Below are 18441 nucleotides of genomic sequence, written 5' to 3' on the forward strand. Positions count from 1 at the left end.
AGAGAGACATTTGTAACACACACTGAAATTAGTAGTGCCTTGCCCTTACAGAGGTTTACCTGAAATGCTGCTCCTGCCAGCACAACACACCCTCTTCTCCCCACAAGCCCACAGGGATGCAGAACTTGCCAAAAGTGAGTAGACTTTCCTGGACTGTGTGCTATGATTGTGGGAAAGAGATGGGGAGAACTGCACTGCTGGCACTGAAAACAACACAATTTTCTGTCATTCATGCTACTGTTCATCCCTAGGGCTAACAATCAACCAAGTGAAAATACTCCTCCAGAGGAACTTTAGGATGCCTCAAGTCTCTGTAGGTTGCAAAAGAAATGGCTGAAGGCTTCACTGTTCACCAGTAGTTTCTGAGTTAGTGAAGCCCTTTGCAAACAGGTGAGAGACAAAATTCTTTGAAGATGTGGGATAGATGAAGTGACATGAAGCCAGAAAATCATATCTTAATGTGCTTTTCCATTGGCTATAGCTCATGTCCAGCATGGAAAAAGAACAAGATGGAAAAATCAGAGAACTGGCACTACTGATATGTCTGTGAGGAAGGTGTCAGTCTGAATTCCCTGCAAGCTCCTCTATGCCTGCAGTTTGCCCTAGTGTGCCTTCACGTTTAAGGAGAAAGGAGCAGAAAGCAAGACTGGAAGGAGGCCTGGAGGAAAAGGTGAAAGGAAAATGGAATAAGAAACAGATCAGTGCAAAAGGGAAGAGTGTTAAGACAGTAACAGAGATCAGCATGTGCAAGGCAAGTGGCTAAAGAGGAATAAAAGGAAATGGGAAGATGCAGCAAAACCTATTCATAACTATCACCAATGTCTTGTATTGCCTGTCTGAAGACTACAGAGCAGGAGGGAAAGGAAGCATTCCCAAAGAACTTGCCTATTACTTCTCAGGTAGGGGTGGGTGAACTGCCTTTTAAAATATGTAACACACTTCCCCACTCCTGCTCTCACTACTCTTAAAAGAAGTTGTATTTATCATGACTATATGATAATTCTGAAGGAACAAAATTTACATTTCGTCCCCCAAGTGCTGAAGGTGACAGAATATACTGATGCAGGGAAAGAGGTTCATTTTTAAACACAGAAAATAAATGGAAAGTGTAGGAGAATGGAGAGAAGGTTACATTTACTTTTGAAAAATTAAGGAGAAAAATAGCTCATTTTCCAAGATGACCTTGCAACTCCTACCCCCTAGGGTCCAGCAGATGGGAGCATCAGGCATTGCTTTCTTTGGCCTGTGCTGGTACAGGAGCGATTTGTGAAAATGTCAGAGCAGCAGCGGAACCATGAAATCTTCCCACAAGTCGTTCCCTACTAGCATCATACCACTTTAGCTTCCACATCATCATCCCAAAAACTTTATCGAGCAAGCTGCCCCACATAACAGCCCCTGCAATCAGACAAGTTTTCCTACAGCAAAGCAGGTACTAAACAAAGAACCCTCCCTTGCTATGTGTGCATAGGGAAACCATATTTTTGCAATCACTCTTTATTTTTCATGAGTGGAATAAAATGGCCAAAACATTTACTCTCCATGAAAGAGCAGTGAGCATGCTTGTCATTTTGCAGCAGGATGCTGAGCTGCCAGTGGAATGGCTGCTAGGGCTCCAGGCTGCATTCCCTCCACCCCTGTTAGCATGTTTAAAGCCATGGAGCACAGAAACCACCACCCTAACAATTCACAGCTAAGTACATGCACTGTCATTTATTTTCCAGCAGTTAAATGAGGCCCTTTCCTCAAAGGTGATGCAGTGAGTGGTTAAATTGAGGGCATGACTTAAGAACGTTCCCCCAGAAAAAGTAATGATATGCAAATATGAATGGAGTTCTCAATTTGTGGGAAGCTGATACATCTTTACTGTATCACCTGGCATGCAGCACTAGAGATTAGAAGACAGAAGACACTTCAGAAGTGGGCTGGTGCTACAGGCAGCAACAGATTGCTGCCATTAAAATGACATTTATCAGAACACTATCAGAGAGTCTTTAATTTCAACAGTGAATAGCTGGTCCTTGGTAAGATTCTGTGTCAGAACATATAAAGAAATGGCCAACAGCCACAGTCATACCCACAGTACTCAGCTAGTTATTATGACAAGCAGCAGTTATAACAACAATCTTGTCTCGTTTCCTCCAAAATATAATCCTTCCGCCATTAGCATTTGCTGTGTCCTGAGAGTGCTTCATCTGAACCACTCTGCAAAAAAAAGGAGAGGACAAGCAGCATTTACCCATAGGACAAGATAAATCCAGTATCACAATCATTTAATGAGGACTACAAAGCCTACTAAGTGCTTTTTCATTTATAAGCCCTAGATAAAGGGCAGGACAAAGTGTGGTTTCCCTCCAGAATGCTCCAGACAAAGACAATGCCAATTTTGGCCTCATGACAATATGTTAATACAAGAGTATCTGCAATAAAGCCTTCACAAAGAACACCACAGAGTATATGTTTTAGTGACTGTGCCACAAAACTGGTGTGGTTTAGCAGCATAATTCCCCATCATTATAGTCATGCTTCAGTGAGGTGCAGTCATTTTCCAAAGATAACACTCTTAACAGTATTATTCCATTTCTTTTATGCTGTGTAATAAACAGGAGTTTCAGTTACTTCATTTGGCAGATGCTAGAGCAGAACCAAGCCTGTTTTTCTGCTTTACAAAACATTTTCGTGTGCTGTTTTCTCCTTACCAGATCACTCAATGGGACATTTCCAAGTCAATCTTTACATTATCTGGATCACAATAAAATACATTAAAGATAGAGGAAACAAATTAGATCAGAACAAACTATAAATTAACTCCTACACTCCTCTTGCCTAATCGCTTGGATTTGAGGTCCTGCAAAAACAAAGTAACTAGAGCTATTATTACAGGACACAGAAGAATCATGCACTCCTCAGATCCAAAGATCTTCTCCAGGTTCTCTCACTAAGAAAACAACTTGCAGTATCATCCTCACACAGTGACTATCACAACATCTTCAAATATCAATACGCACCTGGAGAAACAGAAACTTCTGCTGAGATAAATCAATGACAGAAACACAGCCCAGGCTGCACCCAGCTGGCAGCACACGCAAGCTTAGATTCACATTCTGCAAATACAAATGAAGAATAAAATTACCTCCAGGTTACCTTTGCTTACCTCTCCCTCCTGTCCCACCCAGACTCCTCCCTAACAGGCAGCCTTCAGCAGGAGCCCAGAGCACAGCCTCATCCACATGATTCCTTACCCATTCAAGGGTTAATGTCCTGCACTGAATGTTCAGCTCCACTGTGCTTCTGTAACTCATAGAGCCTTTCTAACAGGTACACACAAGGGTTAATTTTATACATAATTCCAAAATTAATTTCTAGTCTCCAGGATAGCACTGAATGAAGAACAAGAGTCCTGTTCATATGCCAGCTGTCTCGAGCAAAACAATCACATTTATTGCTCCCATTTCAAAAGGCAAAAAAAACTCCACTACCTTCTCTCAGAGTTGCTTACAGCTTTGCTTTCCTCTTTATCAGCTATGAAGGACTAGCAGCCAAACACATGTCTACCACTTAAGTTGCAGAGCTCCCACTTCCCCTTGTTGGCTGACAGAGTGGGACTCAGGAGTGGAGGCTTTCCTGCTTCTGCGCTTCCTTTGACCTCAATCTCCCCAGCAGCCACACCAGCCCTGGCCAAATCATTTAGATTACAGAAGCAGGGACCCAAAATCAAGGGGTATAGCTGTAAATTTAAGAATTAGGCAAAATGGTCTATTTTACCTGCCAGTGAATGCAATAACAAGAACATTTATCTGCATTTATCTGCAATTTCCCCATTGCCAGAATCTGCCAAGAGGAATCAACTTGTATGAATATTGTCTTTATTTAGATTGACTTGATAATTCTTCTTGTGCCTATAGCCCATATCTATCTATGTACCTCCAGTTCCCTGTACAGTGCTCCAATGCAGAGAGAAATAACTTGCTAGGAGCTTTAACCACACATTAGTTTGCATTATCAGCACAGACATGCTGAACTAGTGAACCATGGACACTTACCCTCTCAACCCACTTCAAACACTGCAAGAGCTGATAAGAGACTTGCCATCCAGACTGAGAGACAGCTGAAGTTTATTTCCCCTCTTCCCAATGCAATAGCATAGATTCTGTTGCATTTAGCAGGGTAGTGCAGTGTCACATCAACAGGACATGATGAGGGGCAGTGTAATGGCACTGCAGATGGGCAGCTGGATTTGTTGGTAATCCCTATTCCAGTGAGCCCTCCAAGGGGATGTCTGTTTAACATCTACACTCTCTCCATCAATTAGTATCACTTTGACAAAGCCATACATATGCATATGTGTATTTTCTTTCTACATATGCATGCCTGTCTGAACTATGTGCTCAGCAATCAATCCGCCTTTAAAGTTCCCCATTAAATACAAACTCCTACATCTTCACACTCTGCTTTACCTCATCATGACTACGAAAATCCCTTTATGATGACTAAACTGGCCTTTTAGCAGAACAGTTCATCTGATGGAGGAGGGAAGGGGACATGAGGAAGACACCAACAGTGCAAGTCAGAGTTAGGAAACAGGAAAAGTCTTTGCACCCTTTAAAAAGGTTGTTAATTATAATAAGCCATCCTCAGCACTTGAGAATTCTGAGAAAAAGCTTATTACATAAAAAGTGCTTGGCAAACCTGGTATCTCAGGTTTCCCACTTAAAGGTTTCAGAAACTCCCATCCTTAGAGAAAAACTGAAGCATTTCACCCTGATTTTTCCCTGAGACAGGGAGTGATAATATGGCTTATGTGGTTATGCAGAGATACTCTGATTTCTTAAAATCATTTCTGTAGATTTGTCAGTACAAAATGTTCCAGTAGAGTGAGAACATGGAGGAAAATACTATTTCCACATGAATGAGAAACACATCACTAAATCTGCTCAAACTGGCACAAAGAAGACGAAAGAGCACAAAATCTGGGGTGAAGCTTTTTTCCCCCCTGAATACACAATTCCTGTATTTCCTGAAATGCCATAGACTTGTAACAGGCTTACAAAATTATGTCCAAATTTTTGTCCAGCTTGAAATAAAAAGCCCTGATTGACAGCAAAAATAGGTCTTTCCTAGCAATCAGCATGCTTTGTTTTTCAGCCTCTCTTCATTTTGTGGACAACAGCCCAGATTTTGGCAGATTATTTCATTAGGGGAAGCTTGCAGTTTAACTAAACGTGGCTTTCTCATATTTTAAGCAGACTTGATGATTCATCTCCAGGAAATCTGTATGAAAATCTAGAGTTATGGCTGATCAGACAAAATGAAAGGTGCACATCACTTGATTTTTACCACTGACACTATTGTATCTTTACACACATACAGAAAATTTAAAAAAAACCCAAAAAATCTCAAACCAAGTCTGTTTCTTTACTTATTTTCTTCCATCTTCCTTCATGACACTTACCTCCAAAGACATGCACTGCAATCCACTTATCTGCAGAAAGGTAGGAAGAATCCAAGCTACAGTCAACTACTATGACTCAGCTGCTGCTTTATGAAATTTGATGTTTTCCATTCACAGTAAATTTTGCATAAACCTTTTTGTGGCTGTGTTTCAGCTCCCAGCATCCTGCTTAGATACAGCGGGTCTGTACAAAACAGTCTATTCTTGCCAGTGGCAGAGGGTAAAGAGGGGGGAAAAGAGTTTTATTAAAGAATTTATAAATAGTTCAGTACTCAGTCATAAAGCCAGGCTTGCCAAAGCAACTATATTTGTTCAGTGTTTGATTGTTGGCAACATCTCAGGCCTCAACAAACCCTCATATGAACAACTTTAGTTTTCTAAACACCAGTGAACTCAATGGGGCAGAGGGCAAATTTCTCCCCCAGAGTAGTTTTAAAGAGACCTTGATCTCTTTTTCAACTTCAGTAAATACATGATACATCTCTAACCCTACTACGTTATTTACCAATTGACTGGACCTATATTTAGACAATTTGCTACAACATATGCCCTAGGTAAATAAATAACTTTACCTGAATTCTCCTGTTCTAGATGCCCACCCAGAACTTAGGGTCCTGTATCTCCTCAGGTGTGAGGCACAATAGGAGAAAACACTTCCTCCCCCAACCTGGGCTTTAAGAAACAGGTGATTTAAATGTAATCAAGCTTAAGTGCTATTTCATGCCCCACACCTGATCACAATTCTTTCATTTGCCCACAAAGTGGAGCAACATAGTGACTCCATTTGAAAGATGAGGTTTAATTTGTTCTGTGAGAATTTTTATTCTTTCCTAAAAGAAACAAAAGGGTTCTCCCCACCCTACCATCTGCAATTTTCTTTGTAGTCACTGCTTTACTTAGTCAAGGCATTGCTGGGTCAGACAGTCACTTTAAAACTAGAAGAAACCAGGTGCTTTTTATATAAACATAATTAAGCAATTTAATGAAAATCTGTTGAGTCCACCTCTCTCTGAGAATATGCAGGGCTCAGCTTGGTTTATTTCTGCTCCTTTTTCAATGCATGCTGCACTTAAATGTAACTTTGCTGTCACCAACAGGTTGCCATGAGAATTAAATATTTTTCCTTTTTTTTTCTTTAATTTTATACCTCAGGATAAAAATACAAATGTGACTCACCAGACTTGCTCTTAGTGAGTATTGTTTTTAATTTGTAAGTAGACCTGTTAACTTTGATGCAATTAATGATGACTTAGTAATCTCTGACTAAGAGGAATAAATGTAGTATGGGAAGGCAGATTGAAGTTGCTGCTGTTCAAAATACTACAGACAAAGAGAGAACATAATTAAATTATCTATCTGATTTTTCAAATTGTAACACAGAGATGCATCACACAGTATGTAACTTCTGGTTTCTCAGCTTATTCTTCTTTTTTTATGAACAGAATCATCTGTATCCACTGCATGAGACAATTGATTGGTTTCAGTATAACTGGATGTTTTGCCAGCCTTCACCGTGCTCCCACTCAATATGTCATGTAAAATAATGTGCTGAAAACTGGCTGACCTACCTGTCTGCTTGGTGTTTATAAGGAGTTTGTCTCCATGGTATTTCAGTTCTTTATCAGAAAACAAAACAGGAGATACAGGAAGCCAAGGAAACCTTGAAAGGAAAGCTGTAACAGTGATAAATAAGATTTGATGGCCCAGACACAATCCTGAGAGGCTAATGGCATGTCAGTGCTCTCACCCCGCTTCCTGAGCAGCCCTGGGAACACCACAATTCTCTCCCTGCTTCCCCTTGCTCAGGGCATTTATCCTGCTCTCCCCTCATCATAAGCACATCACATACAAGAAGGCTGAGCTGCCAAGCACTAGGGGAGAACAGAGCCAGGGTGGGACCCATTACCACCTCCATCAAAACTCCACCCTGTCCAGCCTGCTTCCTCCAGGGTCATATCCTGGTTTCGACTGGGATTGAGTTAATTTTCTTTTAGTACCAGGTATAGTGCTGTGCTTTGAATTTAGTGTGAAAATATGTTGATAACACAGAGATGTTTTGTTCTTTGCTAAGTAGTGCTCACACTCAGGGATTTTTCAGGTTCCATGCCCTGTCAGCACAGGTGCACAAGGTGGGAGGGAGCAGAGCCAGGACAGCTGACCTGAAGATAAGGCAAGAGGGATATTCCACACCATAGAATGTCATGTCCTGTATATAAACTGGGGGAGTTATCTGGGAACTGGTGATCACTGCTCAGGGATGGGCTGGACATCCATCAATGGGTGGTGAGCAAATGCGTTGTACATCACCTGCTTCTCTGTCTTTGATTTTTTATTCTCCTCCCCAGAGGAGGGAAGGTGGGGACTGAGCAAGTGGCTACGTGGTGTTTAGCTGCCAGCTGGGATTAAACCACAACAGACATTAATACAGACACAAAATGCATCAGCTAAATCTTGAAATACTTGCAGGAAGCTGCCTGGTAGCAGCTGTGTACAAGAGATCAGTCAGTGCACTGGAAAGCTGAAGAAACAGGCTGTGTATGGAAGCAGACGTTAGAGAGCACTGGGCATTGAGATCCAGGGCTCCACATGCTACTGTTGGGGCCAAGTTGAATCACTTCTAGGAATTGTATCCTGAATTCGTAGCTGGGACAACTCCATTTGTCTTGAGTTAGCCTGGTGTTTTGTCCAAGGCCTAAGTACCTTTTGTACAGAGCACTCACTTTATCATGCACATAAGGGCTGAAGAAACATAGAAGCAAAATTAAAAGACTGGAACAGAAGACTTAAATTCTCACTTTCTTTACTCTCTCATTTTGTATCTGATCCAAGTTCAAGTGAATAATAAGGTAAACAATTACTATATTCTGTAGTAAGAGGTACAATCTTCTATATATGACTTTGTTTCAGCAATATCTAAGGGCAGCAGAGAAGAAAGAAACTTTATAAAATCTGGGCTCATATGTAACTTACCTAAGAATTTTAAACCACTTGCTTGGATTCTAGGGGTCTAGCACATATTAAAATATAAGGAAGTTAGCCTTACGGGAGTTATGTGTTCCTGCAAGTCTCTTTAAAGGCTCAAAAGTCAAACTGGGATCAGAGGCCCACAGACACCCAGACTACACAGCAGCTGCTTCTACTTCTGCTCCTCACTGGCCTCTCTGAGTGGTGGTGCTGTGAGAGTCCCTGCAGAAGTTCACATGATGAACAAGAGGGTAATGTCACAGATGTTGTCAGAGTGACAGATGGCCATGAAGCAAATTTTTTGATAAAGAAGTGGAGGTATCCAAGGAATGTGCCTGATTAAGAGACTTGCTGGAAGGCTGAAGCTCATCCCTATGGCACCTTCCTACACACAAGGCACTCTCCAAAGCAATAGAGCAGGCTGTCTTCTGCACAGGTGAGACCCAAAGCATCCCTGGAGCTTGTCAGCAGGGCTCACAGCAGGGAGTCCAGTGGATCTGTCTCCTCAGATGGCCTTTAAACCACAGCACTTGATACAGAGTTTTTATAGTTCTGCAAAACCAAAGAAATTAGTGCTGTCTCTTGCTTTTCACGACCCTTAATCTACTTTGATTTGTGTTGGCTCCTTAGACAGCTGTCTCCTCTGCTTGCCCACTTATACTGTAACCAAGTTAGGGTGTAATTCCTAAAATGACACAGGTCACAGTGACAAACAGGCCTCTAGAAAGCACCTTATACCATAGGGCTTAGTCCTTTTGGCAAACAGAAACAGGTCATGGAATTGAAGCGTGTGTACACCAGGTTAACTACATCTGCTGCCAGGTCTGTGAGGACAGAAGCGATTAAGTGACACCAGTACTGCTAAAGTGGTACAACCTTTATGTTTAGACAAGGTTGTAGAACCCTCCAGCACCTGCTGCTTAAAGGGGCATCAGGACAAGAACAAGAAGAAAACGGGAGTAGGTGAATTTCAGAGCTGTCACGTTAAAATGGCCTCACTGCTGCAGCAGCTCTGTGCTGCAAGTGTACACAGCCTGGTGTGCTTGGGAAACAGCTGAACACCAGACAGAACAAAAACAAACAAAAAAAAGGAATTCGCTCACCACCAGGAAGGTTTTCCCTGGTGTCCTCAGCTAGAATGTTAACCTGGATGTCTTTCAGGATAAATATCTCAAGAGTTATTTGTACACAATGCTGCAGTGTTTACCTTTTGATTACAGATCTTTACACTCTGTCCATTATTATTGAATGCCAGGATGAAAGGCAGCCTAAGGGCCTGAATGCAATGTTCTGTCACAAAGAAAATACAGCGAAAGTAATGGCAGGCTCTGAAAGTAGAGATATATTAGGTTGGAAAGAAATACGAGCACAGTTATCAGCGTTTCTTTTGCAGAGTGTTTGGCTTTTGGTTTAAGATTCATGCAATTTTGCCTTGACAGTGACATGTAAAGCCTGGATTTGGATATAAATTGAGGACACGGGTATAAAATTCTCATGACTAATTTCTGCCTCTTGCATTTGTGTCTGTACAAATAAAATGGGAATTACAGGGGTGTTATTCTACATGTCTTTCTCTCCAGAACCACAATGAACATTAAACTGTGCTTTAAGCTATCTAGAACCCTGATTTTTAAACATCCTAATGACGTTTAATTTGTGGTTATACTACTCATGTTTCAGTACTCATACAAATATCTATGATTTTTATTAATCTTCTCTTCTAGCACTGGAATATAGTTTACTCCTTAGTCTGCTGCAAGAGTCATACAACTTGTTTGCAATTTTTATGCTCATGTTCCAACAGTCCAGATTTGGATTTTGAAAGGCCAAAGCCTGGGGCCCTTTTCAGAAAGCATTTTGATGTGTCACCTGATATAGATGATTAATATTTTCAACACGGTCACTTGTGAAGTCTAGACAGCAGCAGAGGTGTGCAAACCTCTCTTTTAAATTGCATTGTGATTACCAGATGGTAATCAGAACACTTTCTTCCACTGGCCAATTTTTGGCATGATTTTTAATGAAAAACCTTTCCACAGCAACTTATTAGTGTAACTACACTGACTGGTTAGTGCAGATTACCTGTAAATCTTGAGTTTAAGGGAAGTTTTTTTGTTCTCTTTTACAGCATCTCAGTGCTTGCTGCAATACTTCTAAGAATAACAAACCCTCTAACTACACTTAAAACATTCTACCTGTTAGATCCACTTGAAAATCCTCCTGTCATAGGCCAGTTAGGCCTATACCACAGCACCATCTGACTTCAAAGGACAAGAGAAAAACTGACCTCAAGTAAATACAACTGCTTTACATTTAAGGGTAGGAAAGCAGGCAGTAACAATTTTTCATATAATCTTGCATTAGATTTAATTCTTATTAATAAGAAATTAGAGTCATTAACACTATTAAAATCAAATTACATTAGCAATTTTCTATCAAGTCATATATGAGTAGTTAAGTATTGATATTTGTTTTTCCTAACGAGATTCAAAAGTCTAATTAAAAGTCTCTCTTTTGTGGTTATAATGGAATGAATCTTTATGAAAAACAAGATACTTCTAGTAGTCAGAGATGGCATATTCCCTTAAATATCATACTTCACAACTGCCTTCCTCTTCAGCACTTTAACCAAAAAAGAAAATAAAATAAATTTACTTGGTGCTGAAAGAGCACAACTGTGAGTCCCTTTCTCCTCTTCTCATTCCCCTCTCCATGCCCAGTTGTTTTACAGTTTGTAAGAACTGAGTAGTAAGGACAGGTATAACAAAACCTTTTGACCCTTTAAAATAACACTAAGAGCAGGATTTTGCAACATTGTTCAGTCATATTTATGAAAGCTTTATTGTGAACAGAGTTGCAATGGAATAAATTATTCCTCTCAAGAAATTGAAACAAGAAAGAGCAAAAAAACCATTTTCCAGACAGCTGCCCCACACAGTTTGTCAACACCCTATGTTTCAGCACAGCTATTGTAGCAATATTTGGCTAGATTAGGCTGGTCTCAATTCTATTTTCTAAGCACAACTGGTAATAGATTGTAAGCTAAAAATTTCCATTGCCACTGGAAGCTTCCCTGCTCTAGAGAAACACACACTACCTTCAACCCAGTTAACATTTCTGAGAGACACCTTACCCTTGCTTCTGTTGAGCATTGAACTACATCTGTGTAACAGAAATGACTGGTAAGGTGAAGAGAGATGGCAGAGGTAAGAAAGCAAAACCACCAGATATTCAGGACATTCAGGACCTCCAAGAGCATCAAGACAAAGATTAAGTAATTATATGAGTACAGCGCACCAGTAAAATCAGCCATTCCTTAACAGCCTAGGACTTATATTCCACCTGTGGACTGAATCATCAGTCATCCTATCCTGAAAGAAGCCTGTCCTTCAGTTATGCCACTTGTTTTGCCACTGATTATATATGGCACTGAGTGTTGCTGCTTTATTCTTCAAAAATCAGAGCACTTTACCACAAATTGCAAGTATAAAGTGCTCCTCAGCATGCTGGCTTTGCTTTTCCTTAACATGTACAAATCAATGACAGGTTAATGCTTAGTTAACATTTATTAAGAGCAACATGGTTTCAGAAAATTCAGACTAAAGGTGTCAATTAGATGACAGATCCTTCATGAAAGATGAGAAAACCTCTGTGTTGGGCAGATACTCTTACGCTTTGCTGTCAATGGTTTATTAGTTACAAGGTCCCAAGTGTCCAAGCTTATCAGGAATAAGAAAAGCAAGTATGAACTAAAGGGTACTATTGATCCTTTATTTCACAGAATCTCACTAATGATGAATGGAATCAAAATAGTCCAGAAATTACAGATTCACGCAGCCTTACAGTGACTACCACAAAGTAACATAGCATAGAATGGTTTGGGTTGGAAGGGACCTTAAAGATAATCTCATTCCAAACCCCTGCCCTAGGAAGGGGCACGTTCCACTATCCTGGGTTGCTCAGAGCCCCGTCCAACCTGGCCTTGAAAACTTCCAGGGATGGGGCAGCCACAGCTTCTCTGGGCAACCTGTGCCCGGGCCTCACTACCCTCACAGGGAAGAAGTACTTCCCAATATTCTATCTAAACCTGCCCTCTGTCAGTTTGAAGCCATTCTTCTTTGTCCTGCCACTCCAAGCTGTTGTCCCAAGTCCATCTCCAGCTCTCTTGGAGGCCCTTCAGGCACTGGAAGGGGTTGTAAGGTCTCCCTAGATCCTTCTCCAGGTAAACATCCCAAGCTTTCCCAGCCTGGCTCCAGCCCTTGGAGCATCTTCATGGCCTCCTCTGGACTTGCTCCAGCAGCTCCCCATCCTTATGCTGTGGCCTCAGAACTGGACACGGTGCTCCAGATGGGGTCTCACCAGAGCAGAGTAGGAGGGGCAGAATCCACTCCCTTGACCTGCTGCCCACGCTGCTCCTGATGCCCAAGACACAGCTGGTTCTGGGCTGTGAGCTCTCACTGACAGGGCAAGCTGAGGTTCTCCTCAACCCACACCCACAAACGTACAAGTTCTCCTCCTCAGACACAGCATCAGGGAGTGAGCAGTGTGAGGGAAGCCTGCTAAAAGCCTCTGGAAGGGCAGCCAATCTATATTCAAGGTCACTCTACAAATCAGAAACATCAATGTTGATTACAAATTAAATTCTCTACTGTCTTTTATGTTGGTGCAGACACAGACTGTGTGAAGTGTCTGACATCCTGTACATAATTACTACTAAATCTGATTGAGAGAGAGTCATACACTTGAGCAGTGTACCCACTTGAACTTTGTGACAGGACAGCAGAGAGTTAGCATGCTTGACTAGGCAGAATCTTACACCCAAGGGTTTTCACACTTTTTCAATTTGTGAACTCTCAACAGTTTGCTAGCACAGGTGTAAACCCAGTGTAGCTGCCTGAAAATGCTCTGGCTTTACCTGTTTGTGCCCTGGAGATCAAACCCCACAGCACAGATGTGTCATTTTGCACAGCTATGAAGGGCTGCACAAACCACAAAAAGTCAGCAGGAACCCAGATATGCAAGTTTAATCTTAGTTCAGCCTTTAGTCTGAATTTTCAAATAAAAGCATGCTACAAACGACAGTCAATATCCAGAGTACAAATCCATCAAGCACAGAGCAGTTTTAGAAGCTTCATGCTACCACCTTACAAGGACGAACATCTTTGTAGAAATGACCCATATCTTTGTGTGGACTGACAAACAGATATGACTCTTTCTCTTGCCTCCAGTAAGACTCACTAATCACTACCTCCAAAACCATCCCCTAAATAAATATCATAAAATCTATGTTAGAAAAGACATAATGCAAAAAATAATTTTTCCCCATCCTCTTTTTGTCTGTTCCAGACTCACTTTCTTTCACGGCAGAAGAAGTAATGATGATAATCATCCTAAACCTGCAAGAAGATTTCCATTACATAGATTTATTTTTCAGTATGTACAGGACTGAACCTGACCTTAGTTTATCAAAACCAGGAATGTTAGGAATCCCTTTTGGTGTGGGAGATTTGTTCTTTTTTAATCATTACCCATCAGTAGAAAAAAAAATCCCTCAGCAATAGAAATAAATCAATAAATTGGACTGCCAAAATTTTTAAAAGGGGAGAAAACCAGATCTTTTTGCAAAAACAGGGACTGTAAATTCTTTTACAAAAAGGTACTACCAGAATCTCTTCTGCGTCTCAATCAAAAGGCTGCAAGCTGCAGCCTTGAATTTCAATTGGTAAGATGACATACAATTAATATGATTCTATTTATGTAGTCTAATCAAAGCATAAGAGAACAGGAGAAACAAATGTAACATACTGTGTGTCTTCAGTTTCAGCCTGGGATGCACTGAAAGAAACCATTAGCATTTCAGTACCAAATTCACATTAATTTCCCTGCATCTGCAAGTGTTCCCTCCTTTCTCAGTATCATCATGCCATCCTGAGCCAGAGGCAGCTCTTATCTCTGAGGTGTTTACAGAAACTGCCAAGAACACATTTTGTTCCCCTCTGGAATGCACCAGATGATATATCAGGTGTCAGATTTTTCTGGCAAAGTTTCCCTAAGGGTAGATCATAAAATCTTCTTTGTTATATGTCACTCATCTCATATTTGACTACCCCCTTCCACTGCTCCTCCATTATTCTTTGTGAAAAAAAAAGCCAAAAAATACCTACTGGAAGAACAATGTTTGCTCCTGATCACACTCTGATGTCTTCACTTTGTGTCTCTGCATCTTCTACAGACACAAAAACCTTCAATGCTTCCCTGCTCACCACATGCACCTGACTAAAATCTCAGCACACAGTGCTGTGATCCCGTTCTTTGTTACAGTTTTGTTTCATTGCAGTGACAATGGATTTCTGTCCATCTGGATTACTAAAAGCTACAGAGAACAAGGGGAATATTCTGCAGGGAACAATGGTGCTTTGGTAAAAAAAAAGAGAGGCATTAAGATGACTAATAACTCTTTTCTATACCCTATAATGCACAAGCGTAGTTACTTTTCTTAAATAGCTCCCTTTCTTAAGAAGCCTGTTCTTGGCATAATAGAGCTCTGCTATTAGCTACCCAGCTCTGATATATCACCACATCAGGAGATAAAAAAACAACAGCCACATAACAGTGAACTGACAAGCAGACATATTTCTGAACATAAAAGGAACACATTTATGTATTCTGATCTTATATATACAACTTATTTGTGTTTTAAACTGGGATTTGCCTCAAAAAACAGGAAAAAAAACCAAACAAAAAGATCTTAAAGTAAGGACAGATCTAAAAATGTTGAGAGAATGACAATTTACTACTTTTTTCTCAGTACAGCACCATATTCATAGAAACTATTGGTTTATTGCTCCCAACCTTGTCTATTTTTTTCCTCCTAATCATTTTATTATAGCAATTGATTTATTTTACTGTACTAGAGGAGGTACCACATGTCCCTACGCTCCTTTGCAAGGTGAGACACAGGTGGATACGTTAAAGCCTCAAAAGAGAAGCTGGTTGCTGCACCAGCTGCTGAAAAACACCACCAGTTGCTGGTTTGATGGAAGAATTGTCCATAAAAGCAACGACCCCCAAAAGGAGCCATTTCTTCAGCTCCAAGACCCTCAGATTGAGCGCAAAAGACACCCAACGTTTCATGCAAATTAATTTCATTCATTCATCAGATGGCTCACAGACTGGCATTACAAAAATTCATCACCATTTACCAGAGCTGGATCTGTCTCTGTGAGGATCCAGCCACAACCAGCACTGTGCTCAGTATGGGGCTGCTAATACAGAACATTAACAGAGCGTGGGTAATGGTCTGTACCACTGCTCAGGCTGAATTCCATCCTTTTAACTGCATGACAGGTCATTTGGTACTGCTTCTACTCCCCCTTTGCATGAGAATAATTGTGTAAGCTCTCAGATCAAAATCGTGCCTGTTTGAACATGCACGCCAACAAAATCTTCCTTCTCTGAACCTCCCAAACAATATACAGAAAGAGCTGTTAGATAATGCAATAACATACTCCAGTAGTAGCTTCTATAGAATTCTTCACACAATATTTTCCCATAATTTAGTCTTATCTGTCTGTGTCTGACTTTGCAGTTCAGCTCAAAAGTTCATCCATTCTTAGTGGCTTAGTCAAAATTAATTTTCATCCTATATGTGAAATGAAGACCACGAAGGCCGTTGTGCTGTGAGACATAACATCCTTTTACATCCACTACAGTTGTTACTCCTACAGAGTACAACATATGTATACAACAAGCATGTAGAATGTTAAATGACACATGAATGAATAATTCTCCCTCTACACTTAATTAATTAATCAATTTTCAAGCATATAAGTAAATGTTAATAGCAAAGGTTTAATGTCAGTGCATAATAAATAAACTTAAATATCACTGGCATATCTTTTGAAACATCAAAGGAAGGAAAGGAAAAAGGAATTGTGAAAGTGAACAGTTTAAAAGAAAATGAAGTTTAGGTGACCTAATTAAAGGCTTTTCCTCAGCTACAAAAAGACATCAAAGTGCTGCTTCTGAAGTTCTTTTGCCAAGCCAACAGCCTCAAATTAAAAGACTGCATTAATTTCAAGGAGTGAGTCAGAGAACTACTACTGTAAGAGCCTTCAGTCCCTCTGTGTTGCCACAGAAACAGAACATTATGGCTAGTTTATAATCCAAGTGCCCCATTTATATAAGAGAATTTATTTTTCATTTTCACCTTTTCATTTACTCTTTCAGATATATAAGAAAGCCCCTCAGAAATTAATGATGCTTCTCCCATGACTGACAGCTGGAGTTTGGATGTCAAACAATGCTGAGTTTACACTGTTTATTCCTAATGGCTTTCTGCAGGAGCAACAGTGTATTTGCACAGCAGAACAGCCAGACTGGTGAGCCTCTGGCAAAGCTGGGCTGAGGTCCTCTGAACCAAAGCCAGGATCCAGAGAGTGACCAGAGCTCCAAGCAGCAATGTCCCTGTGGGTGTGCACAAGGGAGGAAATGCTCCCACTGCAGGAAACATCCTGCTGGCAAGCCCAGATGTCACCAGGAGTATTTAGGGGACGCCCTGGGCTGTCACCCACGTTTGAGGCACACTGGGCGCAGTTCAGAGCACACCTCTGCCCCACACATTGCTTCGGCCAGTGAGATGATTTTGCCACTGGTGTTTGCTGACTTTACTGCCACGATGTTGAACCTGGCATAATCCAGCTTCTAACATAAACAGAGGAAAATGGGGATAGATGAGCTGGTGAAACTCCACCCAAATAGTTCCTTTCAGGACAAAATTGACATAAGCTTTCATTCACTCATCCTGTGTACGCTTTGCTGCAAAGGACACAAACCATAAATTCTACACAAATTCAATATATATACACTATGCTCAAAATACAAGTTAATCAGGTTGAGTGCTACCTTCTTGGAAACAACTAGCAACATGTCTTATTTCTATGGCTTTTAATGAATATTCTAAATTGAAGAAATGCATAAACATAAGGGTAATTTACATTGCTAAAGTTAATCAGTTTCCTTATACATTTTATGCATCCGCATGATTTTTCATCTGTGTTGCATAAATGCATCTTCTCATTTTTAATATACATATGTACATCCAAACACTCTACTTGTACCTATTTGCTTTTACAAATTTCTAGAACCACACCTGTCTCAAGATTTAAGAAGTCTGTGGTTTACAGGAAAAATTATCAGCAGAAGGTTGTAAAATAGTTACAGATTCAAGGAGGCATTTAACTTAGATGTGAACTTGCCCTTTTGTAACTCAGTTTTTCTATCAGTAAAATGATAATAGAAGAATCTCCTCCAGAAGCTGGCATATCAGCAAACGTCCAATACAAAGGACAACTCCATTAAAGATGGTAAAATGTTAGGTAAGAAATTTGACAAGGGTACAGAAAATCTTCACTGATTAGCATTTGCAAAGGTCCCTGAGATGCAGAGATGAAAGGTCTTCACTATGAAACAAAATGCGTATTTGTTATTAACATCATTCTACATCTAAAAGCTACCAAGTCCACCCTAAGTAGATACTAATGAACCTTCAAACATTTCTCTAGTTCATTCCAGCACAAAATCAAGGTCTTGGCAGGGTCAAGAGAATTAGGTACCTAACAAAACAACTTATGGTTGTTTTCTCAAAAGGGTTGACCTTTACCTAATTTTGTTTAAACCACTATACATCCAAGTCAAGTCCCCATCACTTTACACAGGTAGAACTAGAAGCAATATAAACTTCACCTTTTAATATGCAACATTTCATTATTTACAAACCAACAAAAGAGGTTTAATAATATAATTTGAGAACTGAAGCATGCCAGCTAGTTGAAGGGACTTTTTTATCAGTGAAGCTGCTATTAAAGTGCCATCAAAGCATTTTTGACTCCATAGAATTAATCATGAAATCTGTTCCTGCCAGCTCACTTATCATATCCGAAATATTAATTTTGAGCAAAATTAAATTGGACACCTACCGACAGCAACATTTTGCCCTTCAGAACTCCCCTTCACATTGATTTATT

At 40.4% G+C, this 18441-nt stretch overlaps 1 long non-coding RNA gene across 1 annotated transcript in view; it reads right to left on the reverse strand.

The window, feature by feature from the left end:
• The window catches only part of LOC109145562, a 55945-nt gene extending 41243 nt beyond the window's left edge, over nucleotides 1-14702 (reverse strand). Inside the window, exons 1-2 of the long non-coding RNA XR_002047009.3 lie at nucleotides 14581-14702; nucleotides 3009-3104 (exon numbers count right to left, since the gene is read on the reverse strand). This is a non-coding gene — a long non-coding RNA (uncharacterized LOC109145562). The remainder of the gene's footprint in view (nucleotides 1-3008; nucleotides 3105-14580) is intronic.
• Between the last annotated feature and the right edge of the window lie 3739 nt (nucleotides 14703-18441).

This window comes from Corvus cornix, chromosome 13 (assembly GCF_000738735.6).
Source record: "Corvus cornix cornix isolate S_Up_H32 chromosome 13, ASM73873v5, whole genome shotgun sequence".
In the NCBI taxonomy this organism is placed as follows: Eukaryota; Metazoa; Chordata; class Aves; order Passeriformes; family Corvidae; genus Corvus; species Corvus cornix.